Below are 20,674 nucleotides of genomic sequence, written 5' to 3' on the forward strand. Positions count from 1 at the left end.
GAGCTGGGGTTTCATCCACCCTGGTGACACTTCTGCTATTAACAGTGCATCTCCCATGTTCCAGAGTCCATACTAAATGCTTTCCACGTGTTAGAGTTCACCCTCAAAACAGTCCTACAACCTATTTTACAGATGAGGAAACTTAAGACTCCAAAAGCATAAGCCAGGAGGTCTGATCCTATAGACACAGCTGAGCAGTTAAGAGGGAAGCCTGGCATGCTGCAGTTCCTGGAGTCACAAAGAGCTGGACATGACTTCGAGACTGAACAGCAGCGTGTCGATAGTATCATTGGCCACTGTCTGTGGAACACTGCACTGTGATGCTGGGTGCTTCCTATGTGACTCCCCATCTAACCCTCCCAGTGGTTTTGCAGTACAGACATCACTATCTCTATTTCTCATGCAAAGAAACAGATGTTAAGAGAAAGTGAGAAACTTTCAGGAGATAGTGAAGGACAGGGAGCCGGGCATGCTGCAGTCCATGGGGTTGCAAAGAGTCAGACACAACTGAGAGACTGAACAACAACAACTCATGGATTGGATTATTTCATCTCTACCTGAACAGACTCTGACCCCTTGAACACAGGTCTGCCTTGTTCACAGTGCACCCTCAGCACCTCATACGCAGTACGGCTTAATAACTACGTGTGGAAAGAGAAAACAGAGGGAAGGTCCTGCTCTCTCTGCACTTGATCTGGGCCAGATTGGTACCAGAACCTAGTCCCTGGGCGGGATCTGCTCCCCAACCTTCCAAACTCTTGGGGCCTGCTGCAGGGGGCACGAGCTGGCCAGAGACAGGAAACCCAGGTTCTAGTCTGGCCACGGCTGCTTCCTGGCTGCGTGGCCACGGGCAGCTGTATCCCCTCCCTGAGCCTCATTTTCCCATGTCCAGTGGGAGTAGCTCAAAGGGCTACAAGGGACAGTCACAAGGCCCCAGGTAAGCTCTGAGTGAGAGAGCGCTTTGGGTGCCGTGCGCATGGGCAGAGGGTTACCGTTACTATTCCTTGTAGCCACTTTTACCTTGAAAGAGAACAAGGTCAGCGTCCCCCCAACCAGCAGCCAAAATGCTCTGTATTCCCTGACATCCCTCTACGAAGGGAGAATCAGCAACTTCTCCCTCTCCTCCTGAGGAGGAGTCTCAGGAAGGTGCTCCTAAAGGCTGGATGGGGCAGGAGACGCAGTTCCCGGCCCACCCAGCCCACCACAGCCTCTGCCACTGCGAGGCCTCTACTCTTCCTCAGCCTGGACAAGGTGTGGCATCCAGGGAGGAGAAGAGGCCAGGACCTGAGACCTACTAACTAGGGGAAGGCATTCAGGTCTAGCCCTGGCTCAGAGAACACTTGAAACATCCAATTCTCCCATCTGCCAGCCGGGAGACTGAGGCCTGGAGGAGAGACTGGGAAGGGATTCCCTGAGAAATCCCAGTGCACTCAATGAGTACCTACTGTATGCCTAGCTGTGCTCCAACCCCACCCCCAAGACAGAGGCTTAAGCCCACCAGTCCAGCATCCTCTCCTGATACCTCCCACCTCAAATGTGACATTTAGGATCCCGCTACATCCCAACCACTCCTAATGACCTCACTTTGCATACGTGGGTCCCCTGGCTTGGATGTCTTCCCCTTCACCCACTCTCACTTGGTGGATTCCGCTCATCCCTGTAGCCCCTTCCAGTCACTGTCCCCTTTTCTTCAGCCTGCTACAACAAAGCTCCTTAAAAAGCTGTGCACACTCTCCAATTCCTCTACCAATCCCTCATGAGCACACTCCAAGCCAACTCTCATCCTCTCATCCACACTCACTGCACCAACACCAGCACAGCTGCTGGGGACAGATGTCCAGGTTGGGCACTGCACAAGGCCCCCAGGGTGCAAAGCGGTGGAGAGAGCTGAAATCCAGCCTGCTGCCCTCTCACCATGCTGTGTGCCTGCTGCAAAGTTACCTGTGACCGAGAGAGAGACACCTTTCCCTTTACACTGAGGGGTCTCCCTTTGTATGCCTGCATAGCCGGGTCTCCAGGAAGGGCCACCTTCTTCCCAGTATTTGTCCAAAGGGACTCGATAGTGGTCCTATGTGACCAGTACAATGCAAATCCAGAAGTCAATTCTCAAACCTTGTCTTAGGTTATTGGCAGCATTTGACATAGTTGATCACCCCCTTCTCCCAGAAATATGTTCTCCTCTTGTCTTTTAGGACCCACACTGCCCTGGTTCTCCTCCTCTTTCCGGCTATGCCTTCTTCTTTTTCTTTGGTGATTCCTCATCCCCCACCACCTCCAAATGCCAATGTGCCCCAGGGCTCAGGCCTCTGTCTTCTCCCCCTTGCACTACCATGCTGAGCCCACCTTGGCTTCAAGGCCCATCTAAACCTTGATGATTCTCACTGCATGATTCTTAAGCTCCAACCTTTTCCCCCTGAAGTCAGACCCACACACTCAACTGCTGGTCTGAAGGGTCCACTAGGATGTCCAAAGAGCAGCTCCAACTTAACCCAACCAAACCTTCCTCATCGCAGTCCATGTCAGCTGAGCCCCCACCCCCCTCAGCTCAGGCAGAAGACCTGGGAGTTATCTTTGCCTCTCCTTCTCTCAGCCCCCACATCCAAGCCCTCAAAAAATCCCATGGGATTTATTTTCAAAGCAGTGTCAGAGCAGCCACTTGTTATCAGCTCTAATGCCACTGCCTGGCTCGATCCTCTCTCACCAGGATTATTACTGTAACCTCCTACCTGGTCCCTTCCTTCTTCCACACAGCCCCACTATCAACATTCCCAACACTGCAGCTGAAGGGATCGTGTTCAGTGTAAGTCAGCTCATGTTATTCCTCTGCTCAAAATCTTCAAATGGCTCCCTTGTCACTAAGACTCAAGCCAAGTCTTGCTGCAAGGTCCTACTACAATCTGCCCCCAGTCACCTCTCTAATCTCATACCTGTCCAGCCACCCTGGCCTCCTGATTGTTCCTCTAACATACCAGGCACACTCTCACCTCAGGGCATTTGCATGTGCTATTCCTGGTGCCTGAGACATCCTCCCCCAGGTAGCTGCATGACTCACCCCTGACCCCCTTCAGCTCTCTGCTCAAATGTCACCTTCTCCAGCCACCCTATCTAAAATCCTACTCCCTCCCTTCCCCTTCAGCTGCTTCCCTTTCTTCCATAACACACATGTGTGTTCCCTCGCTTATTCTGGTTACTATCTGTCTCCCTCCACTACCATCACTGGACCATAAGCTCCAGGAGGGCAGGAAATTTGTTCTGTCACTTCTGTAACCGTGCCATCCTCTTCCCTCATCATGGCACATGCTACACTGTGCCATTACTGTCTGGACTGGATGGTCCAGGGGGGCATGGATGCTTCTCCCACCTCTTTGGATCCCCAGCTCCTCCTGAGCCCAGGGCCAGCACGTGATAGCCACCAAAAAGGTGATAAAGCCCAAGAATGGATTCATGAGAGGTAATGGACAAACACACGCATGGCCCATGGGACTCTGACAGGGCCCAAGGTAGGAATGCTGTGCAGTGAGGAGAGGCAAGGAATCAGAGTGGCCAGAGGTGGACTCCTGGGAGCCCCAGGTTCTTGTCTGTAGAGCCCCAACATTACCTGCAATTCCTGGGTTAACTGGGAGGAAGTGGAATGTGAAAAGACCATTCTCTTTGGCAGCCCCCCCGCCCCCACTATGAAGCTAATGATTCATCCATTCATTCAACATTTACTGGGCACCTACTGTGTGCCTGTATGCCAGGCCCGGGAGAGTGGGGTACAGGGCCTGAATGAAGATCTTCCCTCCACAGCTCACAGCCTAGCAGTGATTTCCCAGGGGAAATGTCTCTGCAGGTGGAGCTTCCTGGGGCAGGCAATTTATCTGCTTCTCTCCATTTATCACAAGATGAAAACAAATTTTAGGTATGGATGTTACTAGTCTCCTGCCTTCAGTCTCACCCAGACTGTGAACTCCAAAAAGGGCAGAAACTGTGTATCTTGTTATTACTGGATCCCCAGCATCTAGTAGGGGCCTGGAGTATAGCTGGAGCTCAACAGGTATTGAATGATGGGGACAAATGAATGAATAAATGAGTAGAATGAATAAATGAGTAGTAGAATAGGAGCATGCCCCGAAGAAGGGGAGGCTTACAGCCAAGAGGAGAAGGCAGGGTGAGCAAGATGAAGTAGAGAGAAGGTCCCCTGGAGGACAGCAAGGCCACGTGCAGGAGGGAAGGGAGGCCACTCAGGCTCTGAGAGCTGCCTGGCCCCCTCCCTCCCCCAGCACATGTGGCCCTGCCAGTACTGGTCCAGGGCCGGTGGACAAAGCCCCACAAGGAGTGCCAGGGACTCTCAGTGCCTAGAGACAGCCGGCCCCAGGCCCCGGGCACAGGCAAAGCCCGGCCCAGAACTTTGTCTGAGGGCCATTGTGGGCCTCTGGGAGCCAGTCCAAGGAGAATGCCGGGAACTGGCCAGGGTGGGATGGGGTGCGCCCCCTGCTTCCGGAGGTCCAGCTGGCCATCCAGGCCTGGATTAATGGGGGCTTAGGAAAAGGATCTCCTGCTCCCCCAAATCCTTACCCTCTGGGGAGCTCACAACACCCCATCTCAGGAAGTGGGGGCTGCTAGGATGAGAATGGCCAGTAGATCCCATCCAAGTCACTGAGGTCCAGGGGATGGGGCTCAGCTGGGACTCAGAGTTAGGGTTGAATCTGACCCTTCCCCTCACCCCACACGTTGCCCCAGGAAGCCCAGCCAGAAAGAAGAGGAAAAGGCTTTTTCAAAGCAAAGGGACATGTCAACTCCTGCCCGGGGAGGCACGGCCAACCGGGATGGTCCAGGGAGGGCGAGCTCCGGGCTAGAAGGGGAGCAGAGCGGGGTCCACAAGGGGTCTCGGTCTCCCTCTGCTGGCCCGACTCAGAATTACCAGAGCGTCTCGCGTCATAGGGCCACGCACCGTTCTGGGTCCTCCGTGCCGGGCAGCCGGTTTCCTCTCTCTCTCACTCATCCAGAAAGGAAGCGAATAGAGGTCATATGGGCCATCGCTCTGCCTCAGCACCAGGCTCAGCTGCGCCCCCAAGGTCCAGTCGCAGGACCTCTGTAACCAACCTCGGTCCTGGGATGCTTGCTCATTCTGAAAGTCCTTTACCTGCACCAACCTAAGTATTTCCTTAACTTGGTTCAGGCCGTCTCCGAAATCCATGCTCTTCCGCAATACAGATGGAAAACTGAGGCTCTACTGATTATCCTATGGTGATCCAGGCCCCTCTTTCTTGGAACTGAGGGGCGTGCCAGTCACTTCTCCCCAGCGCACTCGGGAAGGCAGGAGTCTAACTGGTTGAGAAACGAGAGGCCGCCCCGCCCATCCCCTCTCGCAGCCCTTCAGAAAACAGTTCAGGAATGGGTTCTTTTGAGGTCGGGGCGCCATCTGCTGGTGCTTATAAGGATTGCGCCTGCACCACCATGCACAACCATGGGCTGAGACCTCGGATAACAATTACAGCAGATGACTTTTATTAAGACTGTTATGTGAGCCAGGTTCATGCTAAGTTCTTCGCATTATCTCATTTCACACATTATCTCATTTCACCCACACGGAAACCCTATGAGGTGGACATGATTCAGCCCATTTTACCCAGAAAGGCACTGAAGCTAGGAAAAATAAGTGACCTAGGAAAATCCCATGGACGGAGGAGCCTGGTAGGCTGCAGTCCATGGGGTCCTGAAGAATCGGACACAACTGAGCGACTTCACTTTCACTTTCATGCATTGGAGAAGGAAATGGCGACCCACTCCAGTGTTCTTGCCTGGAGAATCCCAGGGATGGGGGAGCCTGGTGGGCTGCCGTCTATGGGGTCGCACAGAGACGGACACGACTGAAGCGACTTAGCAGCAGCAGCAGCAGCAGCAGCAGGGCAAAATATACCTCTAATGGAAAAGAGCCCACACTCCACCCCCTGGTACGCACTTTGTCCCTGGTGTATTTTAATTGGGTTCTTCCTCCTGCACTGGAGGTGATGGGGAACTGGCAGCTCTGGAATGAGCTCTATTAGGGAAGACATCCCGCTTCCCACTTCCCTCCCCAACCTTAGGTGCAATCCATCTCAGCTTAGCTTGCAGCTTGTGTGAAGGGATTCCTCAGTCTTTCTCACCTCATGAGTGCCCATGTCCTTCTCTCCTGACAGTTTGAGAGCTCCTCTCTGGCTGGATCAAGGCAAATCTGTTCCCATTTCCCCCTTTTCAGCACTGATCATTGGGTGCCCTCCATGCGCTAAACCCTTCTCATCTGGGATGGACCCCTGCTGACCCTACCCAGCCCCTTCCTCACCTCCTAGTTCAGGAGCTCAGGCAGGCACAGTGTCAGTGGCTGCAAGTGACAGAAACTGGCCTCAGTGAAATGGGGCTCAAATGAAAAGTCCAGGTGTAGATCCAGCTGCAGCAAGTATCAAATCCAGGCCCTAACAGTGACCTTTTTCCACATCTGCAGCCCAGTGTGGCTCAGGCAGCTCTGAGCACCCATCTAGCTTTGAGGGAAGAAGCCTGCCCAATGCCAAGAATGTAAGCAAAAGTCTTAGGGTTCAGTCTCATTGCCCTGGCCAACAAAATATGCCCAGCCCTGAGCTAGTCACTGTAGCCTAAGGAGCCACTGCCTGCCTTGGAGTGAGGAGTGGGATCAGCCCCAGGCAGTCTCTAGGGACTGATGGTGGGAAGGGGAAGGTTCCAAAGGGTAACAGGGGTTAGGAGTCACAGGATCCCTGCTGCTACACAGCAAACAGCCCTGATGTCCACAACACCTGGCCCTGGCGAAAGCCCACCTTTTCTTGACTCCAACTCATTTTTAAATTGCAGACCCCTTCCTAAATTATCCTACTTTCTTTCTTCCTTCCTTCATTCAACAAACTGTTGTTGGGGCATTACATATTCACTTCTGGCAAATGATATCAGTAAACAAAAGAGGAGGAAACCCTTGCCCCCTAAAAGCACTGCTAATGTGGGGGAGACAATGGACACAACAAATAAGTGAAATTTATAATGGTATAGACAATGATGAGAACTACAGGAGAAATAGGGCACCGCAGGAGGAGTCAGGAGGGTGGACAGGGTGAGGGGTGTTGAAACTTTAAATGGAGAACTGCTGTTAGACACCCTGAGAAGGTGAATTCGAGCACAAACAAGAAAGAGGTAAAAAGAATTTGTCATGTAGCTATCTAGGGGAGGAGAGTCCCAAGGAACAAGAAGAGCCAGTGCAAAGGCCCTGAGGTTAGAGTGCTGGGCATGCTTCTGGAACAGCTAGGAGCAAAGGCAGCAAGGGGAGAGTGGAGATGAGGCAGAGAAGGGGCCAGGGGACACCGGGCCTTGGAGGCCACTGTAAGGACTTTGAACCTGAGTGACATAGGAAGCCGCCCAAAATTTAGGACAAAGAACTAACCTGATTTGATGTATATGTTTAAAGGACCCCTCTGGCCACTATGTTGGAGATAGATAGGAGGGATCAGGGCTGAGCCTGGAGACCAGTGAGGCCACTGCAGAATTCCACAGTAGAGTTGGTGGGAACCCAGACCAGAGTGATAGCAGTGGAGCTGGTAAAAAGTGGGCAGACTCTGGATATATTTTGAAGTTAAAGCCAATAAGATGAGTTGAGGGATTGGGTGTGGGGCATCAGAGGAAAAAGGAATCAAGAGTGAACAAAATGTGAGGATCTGAACGACAGGAAGGATCGAGTCGCCGGAAACTAAGGTGGGGAAGTAAAGGTTTGAGGAGGACAGGTGAGAGTTGCAGCATCAGTTGGCCACCCAAGTGGAGATGTCAGATAGACAGGCAGATACGTCAGAAAGGTCCGGGCTAGAGACAGGCATTCGGGAAAAGTCATGAAGGCCGCCAAGGAGTCGGGTGGGGCATGTCAGAGGGCTTCCCATACACAGAGGTGGATGGGGGAAAGGAGAGCACCAAAAGAGAGGGGGAAGGAACACCCCAAGAGGCAGAGGAAAAGCAGGAGAATGTGGGATCCCATCACCAAATGAAGAAACCGTATCAAGGAAGGAGGAGATGGACCAAGCCAGGTGCTCCTGATGGATCACATGAGATGGGAAAGACCACTGGATTTAGCAAAACAGATGTCCCTAACTAAGGACCTTGATGGGAGCCATCGTAGTGAGGATGCTTGAGGGGAACCTGATGAGAAAGGTATTATGAAATAAGAATTAACAAGCTTGACAGCAGCATTATTCATAAGAGCCGAAAGGTGGAGACAGCTTGAGAACCCAACAGATGAAGGGAAACACAGCGTAGCAGAGGAGACCTAGAGCCTGCTGCTGAGGTCTGTCCAGGGCCCTGGGTTTATCTCGTCCATAGAATTTGGGGCTTTGCTTTTTTCTTTTTTGGGCACATTGTATGGGTTGTGGGATCTCCGTTTCCTAACCAGAGAGCGAACTCAGCCCCTCAGCAGTGAAAGCACAGAATCCTAACCAACACTGGACCAACAGGGAACTCCCTGATTTTGCTCTTTAACCAATAATCTGGAAGACCTAGAAGCATGATTAGTGTGCTAAGAGAAAGTGGAAGATGGGGGGAAATGATATCTGAAGCCAAAAAGAGGCAAAAAAGTGACTGGTTAAGACCACAATGTCTGGATCCAAACTACGTGGTTCTGTTCCCCGCATTTATGACTGGGTCATCTTGGACAAGTTACTTAACCTGTGCTTCAATGTCATGATGCCTAAAATGGGAATAGGGCTTCCCTGGTAGCTCACCAGTAAAGAATCTTCCTGCAGTGCAGGAGACACAGGTTCAATCCCTGGGTCAGGAAGATCCCCTGGAGAAAGAAATGGTAACCTATTCCAGTAATTTTGCCTGGGAAATCCCATGGACAAAGGAACCTGGCAGGCTACAGTCCATGGGGTCGAAAGAGTCAGACATAACTTAGCAACTAAAACTACAACAACAAAATGAGGATAACAGCAGCTCTTCAGTAGGATTGTTTGCAGGCCTGAATGAGTTAGCTCAGCATCTGGCATGTGGTGGGGGCTTTCCTGCTGGTTCAAATGGTAAAGAATCTGCCTGCAAAGCAGGAGACATGGACTCCATCCCTGGGTCAGAGAGACTCCCTAGACAAGGGAATGGCTACCCACTCCAGTATCCTTGCCTGGAGAATTCCATGGACAGAGGAGGCTGACATGCTACAGTCCATAGGGTCACAAAGAGTCAAGCATGACTGAATGACCCCCACTTTTCACTTTTTTTTGGCACATTGTGTGTGTGAGTTTGCCACCGTCATCCTTATCAGGACTAGCTGGACGGTTAAGTGAAAACCAACAAAATGAAATTTAATGAGGACAAATGGAAAAGCCAACGTTCAAATTCCAACAAAGCAATTGTACAAGTTCAAGGTCAGGAAGACCTAGCTGGGCACCCATCCATTCACCTGTCCATGAGAAACAGCCCCAAGTGTCCAGCTGATTGCCCGGGCAACGGCAGCCAAGCCTGTCCTTATGACCTTCAGTGGAATTCACTGAGGTATAGCATCCAAAACCAAGGAGGTAACAAGCCCATTGTGTTTGAAGCATCGAACTCAGTGGTGAAGATCATTCTTTGTTGGATGGAGTGTAAAATGGTATAACCACTTTGTAAAAAGGTTGCGTGGTTTCTTATAAAACTAAATACACACCTACCCTATGACCCAGCAATTCCACTCCTAGGTACTCAAGAAAAATGAAAACATATGTTCACACAAAGACTTATACAAGAGTCAGTTCAGTTGAGTCACTCAGTCGTGTCCGACTCTTTGCGACCCCATGGACTGCAGCATGCCAGGCCTCCCTGTCCATCACCAGCTCCTGGAGTTTACTCAAACTCATGTCCATTGAATCGGTGATGCCATCCAGCCATCTCATCCTCTGTCGTCCCCTTCTCCTCCTGCCTTCAATCTTTCCCAGCATCAGGGTCTTTTCCAATGAGTCAGTTCTTCACATCAGGTGGCCAAAATATTGGAGCTTCAGCTTCAGCATCAGTCCTTCCAATGAATAGTCAGGACTGATTTCCTTTAGGATGGACTGGTTGGATCTCCTTGCTGTCCAAGGGACTCTTAAGAGTCTTCTCCAACACCACAGTTCAAAAGCATCAATTCCTTGGCACACAGCTTTCTTTATAATCCAATTCTCACATCCATACATGACTACTGGAAAAACCATAGCTTTGACTAGACAGACCTTTGTGGGCAAAATAATGTCTCTGTTTTTTAATATGCTGTCTAGGTTGGTCATAACTTTTCTTCCAAGGAGCAAGTGTCTTTTAATTTCATGGCTGCAAGTCACCATCTGCAGTGATTTTGGAGCCAAAAAAAATAGTCTCTCGCTGTTTCCCCAAATATTTGCCATGAAGTGATGGGACCAGATGCCACAATCTTAGTTTTCTGAATGTTGAGTTTTAAGCCAACTTTTTCACTCTCCTCTCTCACTTTGATCAAGAGGCTCTCCAGTTCTTCTTTGCTTTCTGACATAAGGGTGGTTTCATCTGCATATCTGAGGTTATTGATATTTCTCCTGGTAGTCTTGATTCTAGCCTGTGCTTCATCCAATTCAGTATTTCTCATGATGTACTCTGCATATAAGTTAAATAAGCAGGGTGACAATATACAGCCTTGATGTGCTCCTTTCCCAATTTGGAACCAGTCTGTTGTTCCGTGTCCAGTTCTAAGTGTTGCTTCTTGACCTGCATACAGATTTCTCAGGAGGCAGGTCAGGTGATCTGGTATTCCCATCTCTTGAAGAATTTTCCAGTTTGTTGTGATCCACACAAAGGCTTTGGCATAGTCAATAAAGCAGATGTTTTTCTGGAACTCTCTTGCTTTTTCGATGAGCCAATGGATGTTGGCAATTTGATCTCTGGCTCCTCTGCCTTTTCTAAATCCAGCTTGAACATCTGAAAGTTCATGGTTCACATACCGTTGAACCCTGGCTTGGAGAATTTTGAGCATTACTTTGCCAGTGTGTGAGATGAGTGCAATTGTGCGACAGTTTGAGCATTGTTTGGCATTCCCTTTCTTTGGGATTGGAATGAAAACTGACCTTTTCCAGTCCTGGGGCCACTGCTGAGTTTTCCAAATTTGCTGGCATACTGAGTGCAGCACTTTCACAGCATCATCTTGTGGGATTTGAAATAGCTCAACCAAAATTCCATCACCTCCACCAGCTTTGTTTGCAGTGATGCTTCCTAAGACCCACTTGACTTCACATTCCAGGATGTCTGGCTCTAGGTGAATGATCACACCATCGTGCTTATCTGGGTCATGAAGATCTTTTTTGTATAGTTCTTCTGTGTATTCTTGCCACCTCTTCTTAATGTCTTCTGCTTCTATTAGGTCCATGCCATTTCTGTCCTTTATTATGCCCATCTTTTCATGAAAAGTTCCCTTGGTATCTCTAATTTTCTTGAAAAGGACTCTCATCTTTCCCCTTCTATTGTTTTCCTCTGTTTCCTTGCATTGGTCACTGAGGAAGGCTTTCTTATCTCCCCTTGCTATTCTTTGGAACTCTGCATTCAAATGAGTATATCTTTCCTTTTCTCCTTTGCCTTTCACTTCTCTTCTTTTCACAGATGTTTGTAAGGCCACCTCAGACAACCATTTTGCCTTTTTGCATTTCTTTCTCCTGGGGATGGTCTTGATCACTGACTCCTATACAATGTCATGAACCTCTGTCCATAGTTCTTCAGGCACTCTATCAGATCTAGTCCCTTGAATCTGTGTGTTACTTCCACTGTATAGTCGTAAGGGATTTGATTTAGGTCATATCTGAATGGTCTAACAATTTCCCCTACTTTCTTCAATTTAAGTCTGAATTTGGCAATAAGGAGTTCATGATCTGAGCCACAGTCAGCTCCCAGTCTTACTTTTGCTGACTGTATAGAGCTTCTCCATCTTTGGCTGCAAAGAATATAATCAATCTGATTTCGACATTGACAATCTGGTGATGTCCATGTGTAGTCTTCTCTTGTGTTGTTGAAAGTGGGTTCAACAACTTTGCTATGGCCAGTGTGTTCTCTTGGCAAAACTCTGTTAGCCTTTGCCCTGCTTCATTCTGGGCAAAGAATAGCAGCTTTATTTATAATGGCCTCAAACTGGAAACAGCCCAGATGTCCATCAAGAGGCAAATGGATTAACCAATTGCTATATACCCACAGTGGAATTCTACTCAGCAACAAAAAGAACAAACTATTGCTAGATGCCATAACATGGACAAATCTCCACAACATGGTGAATTAAATAAGCCATATGATTCCATTGTTAAGAAGGTCCAGAATGGGCAGAACTAGGCTAGGAAACTTTCTGGAGGGATGGGAATATTCTATATCTTGGAGGAATCAGGGCATATAAGTCTATGCATTTGTCAAAACTCAACCAATAATATATCTGTGTTTCATCTCAAAGAAGCATAGAACCATACACAAATATTGAACTCTATTAGTGACATGCATGTTGAAGGTTGGAGGGTGAAATGTACTGGTACCTGCAACTTACTTTGAAATACGCCCCCAAAATGCAAATGAACTGATGGAGGGAGGAGAGAGGCATAGATGATGAGACCAAATACAGTCTACTGCCCATTGTCAAGTCTGAGTGGTGGCCACACGGGTGTCTGCTGTAAAAAAGTTTTCAACTATTCTGTATGTTTAAAATCTGAATAATAAAATTTGGGGGTAAAAGATAACTGATGGTCAAAGTCTAGAGAAATGGACACATTCACAAGGCTGTTACCCACTAGGAGCCAAAAGTGCTGCCACCTTCTGGAAACCAATTTGTCAACATGCATCAAAATGTTTCTCAGGTGGCTCAGTGGTAAAGCATCCACTTGCAGTGCAGGAGACTCAGGTTCGATCCCTGGGTTGGGAAGATCCCCTGGAAAGGGAAATGGCAACCCACTCCAGTATTCTTGTCTGGGAAATCGCACGGACAGAAGGGCCTGGCGGGCCACAGTCCGTGGTGCCCCAAAGACTTGGACACGACTTAGTGACTAAAGAGCAGCAGCAGTGGCATCAAAAGCCTTAAAGACGTTCCTGCTCTTCAACCTGTAGTTCCACTGATAGGAATTTATCTTAAAAAAATAAAGATGGACGGGGACAAAGATGTAGCTACAAGATTGTTCACTGCAACGTTAATTATGATGGCAAAAAGTCCTAAATATCCTAAAACAGGGCAGGGGTTAGAGAAATCATGGCATCTTTAAGCACTGGAGTATTGTGCAGCAATGAAAATGGGGCATCACAAACATTTGGTGAAGTGGGAAGGCATGCTCTCTATGTATATACTAGTTGAGAAGGAAAAGCAGTTCTCTGGGGTTACCCTTCCCCTCACTAAGGTTCCAGCCCATGACACAGTATACTCCACACGTCATCCCAATCCCTGGAGTCCTTGCTGCTGCTGCTGCTAAGTTGCTTCTGTCGTGTCTGACTCTGTGCAACCCCATAGACAGCAGCCTACCAGGCTCCCCCGTCCCTGGGATTCTCCAGGCAAGAACACTGCAGTGGGTTTCCATTTCCTTCTCCAGTGCATGAAAGTGAAAAGTGAAAGTGAAGTCGCTCAGTTGTGTCCAACTCTTTGCAACCCCATGGACTGCAGCCTACCAGGCTCCTCTGCCCATGGGATTTTCCAGGCAACAGTACTGGAGTGGGGTGCCATTGTCTTCTCCGCCCTGGAGTCCTTGGGGAGTTTTAATTTCTCATCACAGCTGGTTCCGTTTCCCTATTTCCAGGAAATTCTCCATTTCCATCTGCGTCTTGCCTCCTGCAAGCACGGTCCTCTCTCCCCTGCCCTACCACTTGCTGCTGCTGCTAAGCTGCTTCAGTTGTGTCCGACTCTGTGCGACTCCATAGACTGCAGCCCACCAGGCTCCCCCGTCCCTGGGATTCTCCAGGCAAGAACACTGGAGTGGGTTGCCATCTCCTTCTCCAATGCATGAAAGTGAAAAGTGAAAGGGAAGTTGCTCAGTCGTGTTTGACTCCTAGAGACCACATGGACTGCAGCCCATCAGGCTCCTCTGTCCATGGGATTTTCCAGGCAAGAGCACTGGAGTGGGGTGCCATTGCCTTCTCCGCTTGGGAACTCCCTAATTCCGTCACACTCCAGCGCCATCTGCTGGACTCACAACCTGACTTGGGCAAAGGGAGTGTTCACTGGATTTTATGGGAGGCTTTCCCCAGGGGTGCACGATTGCAGCCTTCATTCCCTCCCCCACTTTAAAGGGGGCTACTGCCAGTGGAACCCCAGTTTTCCCCGCTCCCATGCTGCCCGCCCCAGGCTCGGGGAGGAGTAAGGTGATGGAGCAAATGGTGGTTGGGGACAGAGCTCCAGAAACACTCTCCTACGTCTCAAGCATGGCCCCTGGAAACTGGAAATTCTTCTTTCTTTATTATCAGGATCTTTTCCTTCTCTTTGTTCCTTCCCTCAATCTTCCAGAGCAGAACTGTCTTCACAATCAAATGACCCATCAAGGTGTTAAGTTGAACAAACCTGTGTTTCTGCCCTAAAAGGCCTCCTACCACCAGCTTTGACCTCCAACTTCATGAACATGGACTGGCATCAGTCCAGAAGGAAATTCCTAAGGAGCTAAAAGGGGTTGTCTCTGGGTGACAGGATTGAGGGTGTTTTTCTTTTTGTGTATTTTCTAATTTCCCTACAACAAACACATATTTTCTTGTGAACTGAGAAAGAAGTAGTCACCACAGAAGGAGCCACTCCCACCCAGAGTAACCCAGTGGAGATCTGCTCAGAAGATGAAGGGCTGGAAAGGTTTTTATGGGGAGGCGGGACCACCTAAGCTGGAGAGAAGGCTGGCTTAGGGTGGGAGGACACAGAACTCTCTGCTGCCAGTTGGGCACCTGTTCCATGCTCCACAGGGTGAGCTAGTTCCAACCAGGAGACAGCACAATAAGGCCAGTTTGGATTCAGTAGAAGGAGCTATCCTACAATAGGACAGGCTGCCTATTAAGGCAGTGAGCTTCCTGTCACATGAGGTGTGCAAGCAAGATGGGCACCTGTCAGGAGAGTTAGAGAGATTTCTAGGCTGACTAAGAGAATGGACTAAGGGAATCTGAGATCCCTTAAAGTAACTCAGAGGGCATTTTTAGCTTCCCTGTCCAAACAAAGCGTCAGGAGAGCTCTGAGGCCATTTCTAACACTGGTAGCAGAGGAGATGGTCAGGGAGGACTTTCTGGAGGAGAAGGCCAGATCACTGTCATTCTGGCCCCTCAATCTCGACTTTGAGGGTATATATCTTACTGATTCCCCTGTCTAGGGTCCTCTAGCCCTTTCCAGATAAAAACACACAGGGCCTCAGCTGCTGCATTACTGCATGACCCTCAATGACTCCCTGTTTTTCTCTGGGCCTCAGTCTGCCCCTCTGTTCAATGGTCTCAGTTAAAACCATCCATATTTTTTTCTCCAAGGATGGCCAAACGGTTTCAGTCACACACTTAGATGCAGGGAGAGGTCACTGGCGGGTTTTCTTGAAGACCCTGGTTGTTTGCCAGCCTACAGCCCTTGGGACTTGGGCCTGATGCTTGGGTGAGATTCAACCAAGGGGGCAGGGGCTTCAGAGGCAGGCTAGGGGCTCAGCCTCTCATTACCGCCTCCCATCCCCACTGCTCCCCCAGCCCTCAGCCAAGGAAAAGGTCAGAAAGGGAACTGATGTTATTATAAGTTGTTTTTCCCATGGTAATGGGGGCATACACCTGAGCTCATCCCAGAGCCCCTGAACCCCTCCTCCCCAGATGCCTCTAGGAGGAGCCTCAAGTCCAAGTCTCCCTCCCCAGGCTGTCCAGGCCCTGACCAAGAGGGAGCGTGCTCACTGAGACAGGGAATGTTGGGGTCAGGTAAGGCCAAGAGATACCAACAAACCAGCACTCATGTGCAGATGAACGTATGCAGGGTATGCAGTGGTTAGAGCACTGGCTGTGAGGTCAGGCCGGCCTGGTCTGAGTGACCTTGGGCAAGTGGCTCCACTTCTCTGGGCCTGAGAGTTTGTTGCTGAGGATGAAATGAAAGCCACTGGCATGGCGAGGAGCTCATGGCTGCCTTTAATTACTCACACAGTCACTTGGAAGCAGAAACAAGCCACAGAGCCCCACGGAGGTTCTCCCCAGCCCTGAGCGCGTCTCTGTACCCTCAGCACACACAGTTCCAGGGCCACCCCTCACTCCCGTCGCCTCCTCGCCTCCGCTCCGCGTCCTCGGCTTCCCTCGTGTGGCCATTCTCGGTACTGCAGCAGCCTGCCCGGCTAACCCAGTGTACGGCCGGGGGTCTCTAGCCGCCTTGCTGGTCTCAGGCAGACAAGCCTCTTGTCTCCCAACCTTCAAAGCCTAATCATCATGCACAGAGGTCAGTCTCGACCCCTAGCTATGGCTCTGGATCCTTCTTGCTGGTTCCAGGCCGGTGGGAGGAGCCCAGGAAGCAACACTGCACCCTGCTGACTGGGGCGGTCATTGTGGGCAGGAGGTAGGGGAACATAGCACCTTCTTGAGAAAGATCAGTAATGATTCAGGGCCTCTGGAGATGTACACAGACACACACACACACACACACAAATATACACACACGTGGACATAAACACCCACATGGCTCAGGCTGCCACATGCATACACACACAGGCACACACCAGCCCTGTGTGCACACACTGTCCCACTCACATACAATGACATCACCCCCCAATTAGCCCCCTTTTTCATCCATCCATCCCTCTGTTCCCTGTGTTTCCCCTTGGCCCCCCTCTTGCCCACACTCTAAGGAAACCAGTGCTTGCTGTAAATTGCAAATACAAACTCCTTTCCCTGGCCTAAAGTCCTGGGTAACCTAGTCTACCCTTCAGACCACATCTCCCACCTCCACCCGCCTGCCCATTACTCACTATTTCTCCAGCAAAAACATACAGCACTCAGTCACACATCAAGCCCATTCACTTACTATTTTCTCTCCCCAAAATATTTTTCCCCCAGATCCTCCATTGGCTGCCTCCTTCCCTTCTGCCTCAATTGAAATACCACCTTCATCCAGACCACCAAAGCTAAAAGGCTCCCTACCCTCCATTCTCTCCAAACATTCTTTCAAAATGTGTACCCCAATCATTAGAGAAATGCAAATCAAAGCCACAGTGAGATACCACCTCACACTCATTAGGATGACTACTAAAAAAATTAAGCAGAATATAACAAGTGTTGGTGAAGATGTGGAGAAATTTGGAACCCTTTTGCACTGTTAACGGGAATGGAAAAGGGTGCAGCCACCGAGGTAATAAATAATATGATGATTCCTCAAAAAATTAGAAGTAACATATGATCCTATCATTCCACCTCTGAGTATATACACAAAAGAATCAAAAGCAGGGTCTTAGGAAGATATGTGTACACCCACATTCACAGAACCATTATTTACAACGGCCAAGCGGTGGAAGCAACCCAAGTGTTCATCGACACAAGAATGGATAAACAAAGGGCAATATATACATACAGTGGAGTATTATTCAGCCATAAAAATGGACGGAATTCTGATATACGCTACAAAATGGATGAATCTTGAGGACATTATGCTAAGCAAACTAACCCAGTCACAAGAAGACAAAGAGTGCATGATTCCACTTATTTGAGCTACATAGCGTAGGCAAATTCTTGGGGATAAAAAGGAAAATGGTGGTTGCCAGGGCTGGAGAGGGTGCAAGGAATGGGGAGCTGTTTAATGGATACAGAGGTTCAGTTTTGAAGAATGAAAAGAGTTCTGGAGATAGATGGTGGTGATGGTTACACAACAATGTGAAAAGACTCAATGTCACTGAACTGTATACTTAAAAATGGTTACAAACATTTTATATATATTTATATATATTTTACCACTATGAAAAATAATAAATAAAAATATGTATTGAAACATTTGCTTGTTTAATCCTACCTTACTCACTGAATTATGAGCTCCAGGAAAGCAGGGCTCTGTCTTGGTAGTGCATCTGTTACGTGCTGCCAGTCACTGAGGGCTTGGGGAACGTGTGACACGAGGCGCCCACCTACCTGAGGCTCAGCGCCTGGCAGAGGGAGAAAGAAAGACGCTGAATAACCAAGTAAACAAAATTATCACCTATCAAGTGAAATGTAAGAGCAGCTTCACCAGGAAGACAGTAGCTAGCACAGCCAGGCATACCATCCGGAGGAGGGGACATTTATGTGGGACCCAAGAAATGAGAGTCAGTCTCCAAGCATTTGAGAGACCAGAGCTGCAGAGAGAGGGAGCGGCAAGTGCAAAGGCCCTGAGGTGAGCCTGGTATGCTAGAGGAACAGCAGGGAGAGGAGGAGGGGAGGCAGGGGAAAGGGGAAAGGAGGCGGACCCAGGAGGGAAAGGGGATGGAGGGCATTCTTGGAGGCAGAGGAGGGAGGTCTCACCAAGTCACCAACCTCCTTTTCCACAACACATGAGCTTCTGTGAGTGCTGGCTTCTAAGTGCCAAGCTCCACACTAAATGCTCTTTGTGTGTTAGCTCAGAGAATGTTCACAGCAGTCTTTGGGGGCAAGTGCAGTCATTATCCTGAGATATCAAGGAGGAAGTAGGGTCAGAGAGCTTGGGTGAGTTGGTGAGACTATAACAGGAGGCAAACAGTGGCAAGGGAGTCTTAAGTACCCCAGACAACCTGCTCTCAGAGGCCCAGTCTGGGGAGGCTCCTTCCTCCCCACCCCGCTGCACTCCCACCCCCCACTGCCTCTGTAGGAGCCAGGTTGCTGGCTGATCCCTGCCACAGGGCTTCTCCTCCTCCCTTCAGTTCAGTTCAGTTCAGTCGCTCCATAGTGTCCGACTCTTTGCGACCCCATGAATTGCAGCACACCAGGCCTCCCTGTCCATCACCAACACCCGGAGTTCACTCACTGCCCCTCAAAAGCAAGCCAAGGAGAAAGAACCCACCTCTCTTGTTCACCCAGTTGGGGTGGCACTGGGAGAGGGGAGACAGAAGCCCCTACAGCTTCACAACAGCCTGCTTCGAAGGTCCCTCTGCAAGTCCTGACCTTGGGGAGCCCTGTCTTAGGGGGAAGGAGCCAGGAGTCCTCTGGGGCTTGCAGACTGGATGGTAGCATGATAATCAGTGAAGAGGTCCTCCCAGGCCAAGGACAGCATCATCTTCAGGCCTGAGGGGGCTGGCCTCCTCCGATGCCCGGCCTCAAACCCTTGACAGGGAGACAGCAGGACCCCCAGGAAGAGCTAAGTCTTCCCTAGCTGGGAGGGACGTGATGGAAAAGGAGGCGGTTCCATCTCCTGCCTGCACCCCTGGGTTCAGGGAATTAACAGCCTCACTCACCACACTGACTGCACCACAGAAGGACTGCCCAGGGCTGAGGCAGCCCCGGGGCCCCACCTCATAGCTCTTGCCCTAAAGCAGACATGGAGGGGGTCTTTCACCCAGAGCAGGACCCATCAAAAAATGGAAATGTAGAGCCCCTTCCTTGTCCAAAAAGGAAGCAGAAAGTGCCTAATATTAATATACATAAAGCTTTTTCCTTTCCTGTGTGGTCTCTCAACTTGTTATGATCATTTTTTTTGGCTATTTAATGTCATTCTAAGTAAAGAAAAATTAAAAATGTTAATGACTAGCATGACTTTTACCATTCACCTTTACCTTGTGCAAGGCCAGTTTTAAATGCAAATATAAGGACATTTCACTCAGGTGTAGAATCACACAGTTTGCATTTTGTAGCTTGTGCATGCACGTGTATTTTATTCTTACCTGAGGGGCAGGAACACTGCACAAACTAAGTCAACTGTCTTTCTTTCGCTCAGTTGGCACACATTCTACCAACCCTCTCTCCTGTTGGCTTACTGATAAGGAGGCCTGGAAAGGAAATGGGACTGAGGGCTGCTCTGCCTCCCTGTGCTGCATCTTCATGGTCAGGGGAGGGTGTCAGCTTCTCCAGGGAAATAATTTCCAGGTGGGGAAGAAGCCCTGACAAAGACATGGGGTGGGAAAACCTGAGGAGTTACTCAGGGGATCTGAGGCTCCAGCCTGGTTGCTCTGAGGGCCTGTGAGAGATGAGGGCACAGGGATGGGCGCCGAGTGCCCTCCACTGGGCCTTACTCCACTCTGACTGTGCCACCCTTGCCTATAACCTTCTGTGGCTCCCCAGTGCCCTCAGGATAAAATCCACAGTGCTACTGCTGAGCCCCAGGGCCCCACCTCCCCTCCTCCCTCTGCTCCTGGCCACGCATTCTGCTGCCGCCATAGCACTGCTCGCCCTGAACCCTGGGCTCAGGACCTGCTCTTCTTTCCCTCCACCTAGTATCCTTCTTCTGGCAAACTCACACTCATCCTTTGAGTCTTGGCATGAATATCACCTCTGCCAAGAAGCCTTCCCTTGCCTCCTGGCCTGAGTGAGGCACCTCCCCTGGACCATCACAGGCCCTGTGCTCCTCAGACAGTAGGTGCTTCATAATGGTTATTGAATGAATGCTGAGTTCCCAGGCCCCAGTCTGGTCTATGCAGTCTCACAGGTCAGGCTGCCAGGCCAGGCAGGAAGGACTAAACAGGCACAACGCACCTATCAGGCCCCTGTGGCACTCTGCATTTTAGACTTCATGCTCTACTCCCCATCCTGCCCAGGAAGAGGGTGTTCTCATTCCTGTGACACAGATGAGGAGACACAGGGTGGGACTCATCCTCTTTTCTGGCCTCCCCCTGCCCCG

General features: G+C 49.9%; 1 protein-coding gene across 1 annotated transcript in view; it reads right to left on the minus strand.

Moving 5' to 3' along the window:
- The window catches only part of PSD2 (pleckstrin and Sec7 domain containing 2), a 71,949-nt gene extending 53,948 nt beyond the window's left edge, over positions 1-18,001 (minus strand). Inside the window, exon 1 of the mRNA XM_027546295.1 lies at positions 17,906-18,001. The gene's annotated coding sequence lies outside the window, so the exon portion shown is untranslated. The remainder of the gene's footprint in view (positions 1-17,905) is intronic.
- Positions 18,002-20,674: the final 2,673 nt, after the last annotated feature.

This window comes from Bos indicus x Bos taurus, chromosome 7 (genome assembly GCF_003369695.1).
Source record: "Bos indicus x Bos taurus breed Angus x Brahman F1 hybrid chromosome 7, Bos_hybrid_MaternalHap_v2.0, whole genome shotgun sequence".
Taxonomy (NCBI): Eukaryota; Metazoa; Chordata; class Mammalia; order Artiodactyla; family Bovidae; genus Bos; species Bos indicus x Bos taurus.